Source organism: Schistocerca piceifrons, unplaced genomic scaffold (genome assembly GCF_021461385.2).
Source record: "Schistocerca piceifrons isolate TAMUIC-IGC-003096 unplaced genomic scaffold, iqSchPice1.1 HiC_scaffold_946, whole genome shotgun sequence".
NCBI lineage: Eukaryota > Metazoa > Arthropoda > Insecta > Orthoptera > Acrididae > Schistocerca > Schistocerca piceifrons.
In genome coordinates, this window is record NW_025729219.1 from 57,501 (window position 1) to 60,000 (window position 2,500).

Here is a 2,500-nt window from a genome sequence, read left to right on the forward strand (position 1 = left end):
GCGCGCCTGCCACTGGCCGCCCCCACCAGCCGGCTGTAGCGCGTGCGCCCACGCACCGCGCGGCCAGCACGCCGGGAGGCGCCCCCTCACCGGCCGGGGACGGTCCCACCCAGCCACCGCCGCGTATCGCTTCACACCCAGATGCCGTTCAGTTTCGTCGGCATGGTGGGTATCGCTGGAACAACCGGTTAGTACCTCAACCTATCGTCGCCATCACCGATTCACCCCTAGCGAGAACAACCGCACCACAACAGGTTACCATTTGTTCATTTGCGTAACTTCACCAGAAAACGCAGGCGTCCATCGCCATTTGCAACTTCAACGATTATTGCATGCCTGTGTCAGGTGTCACGCCACACTACGTCTGCCCACATACACGCAACAAAATGTGCACGCCTAGACAATACGTGGAAGGTGGCCCCCGTACGTATGCGATGTCCATTGCTCGAACGACTGTCAACCGGCCTCTGTAGCATGTCGCAGATATGGAACGCGGTGCACCATGCCATCACGGTGTGTGAGGAGAGACGACTAGGTCCGAATACATCAACAGACAGCTCATGCTGATCGCCATCCACGGCGTCCGTTCCTCCCACACGTCTCTATGGCGTACCACACTGCAATCCAGCTCTCATAGGGAGACGACACGTAGCTGCGTGCACAATATTTGCACTGTATGGTCCGCCGTTTTTGGGCGCAGTCGTTGTGCGGTCACACATGTGCCACGATGTATCATTCAGTACATAAGGACGAATGTGCAGTACAGATTGTGGTTCACGCGTACGACATCAGCGGACAGTTGACACAGGCCGCACCACAACGTAGCCTGAGTACGTCGCATGCGAAGGGCATTGAACATGCAAACTTCTCACCAACCAGCTTGCGAAGGCAGGGGGCAAGGTGGGGACGTGGGGAGGGGCGGCATGTACGTCCTGCTGCCATCCACATTACAGTGTACAGCAGGAGCATGTGGAAAGTGAGCAAGACTTGCAAGGTGTTTAACATGAAGCGATACACAGGGGTGCGGGCAGTGCGAGTAGCGAACTATATTGCGAGGGTTGCGGGTGGGCAACACTACAGTAATTGAACGAGTCGTATAACAATTACAGAGCAGGTTTAGGCGACAACGTGGGTTACGTTAAGGCGACAACATGGGTTAGGTTAAGGCACAACATGGGTTAGGTTAAGGCACAACATGGGTTAGGTTAAGGCACAACATGGGTTAGGTTAAGGCACAACATGGGTTAGGTTAAGGCACAACATGGGTTAGGTTAAGGCACAACATGGGTTAGGTTAAGGCACAACATGGGTTAGGTTGAGGCACAACATGGGTTAGGTTAAGGCACAACATGGGTTAGGTTGAGGCACAACATGGGTTAGGTTGAGGCACAACATGGGTTAGGTTGAGGCACAACATGGGTTAGGTTAAGGTACAACATGGGTTAGGTTAAGGTACAACATGGGTTAGGTTAAGGTACAACATGGGTTAGGTTAAGGTACAACATGGGTTAGGTTAAGGTACAACATGGGTTAGGTTAAGGTACAACATAGGTTAGGTTAAGGTACAACATAGGTTAGGTTAAGGTACAACATAGGTTAGGTTAAGGTACAACATAGGTTAGGTTAAGGTACAACATAGGTTAGGTTAAGGTACAACATAGGTTAGGTTAAGGTACAACATAGGTTAGGTTAAGGTACAACATAGGTTAGGTTAGGTTAGGTTAGGTTACACGTTGTTGTACGGAAAGGTGTAGGGGGGGGGGGGGGGGCGGGGGCGGCAGGTTCGTTGATAGTGATTATAGTAAGTGAATGCTTGTGACATGATCAGATTTGTCACGTCAGGATGCACCTTTGGCTTATTAGAGGCGGCGCTCCAATTCTATGCTTGTGTGAGACCTGTGTCTTTGACTCATGTCATTGTTTGTGCGCTGTGACAGGAGGTACTATTGTGATGTTGGGTGCACCGTTGTATAGGACATGTGTGGGTGTTGGTGCCTGGTCTGCGCAATGGTGGATGTCGAAAGGCTGGGATATTGTATTTTCCGCACGGACCTCCTGGTCTGGTTGTGATAGTGTGGATTGTGTAATGTGGCGGAGAAGATGCACTGGATGTTGTTCCATGCTGGTGCTTACATATTGTATGTGCGCCTGTTAGAAGCAGAGAGTGGTGCGTGATCAGAGTGTCTGGCTGACGTGTGGTTCCCATTTTGGGCAGACTCTTTCAGCATGTATACGGACAGTTGTGTATATTTGCTGTAGTTTGATGGCTCTGCATTGATTACTAATCAGCGCCGTGTGTACGGGTAATCTGGTTCCAGTCCAAAATGTTCCATCTGTGTACATTAGTGACAAAGACTCCCCCCATGCAGTGGGGCTCGGTCTGTTATAACTCTTCCGCGTAATATATTTGCCCCACGTTTTTGCGACTGCGAGTGCGAGTGCAACGCGCATGGGGACCGACATGCTGATGGCTCGGTATCGGACGCCGTACAGTGAGCAA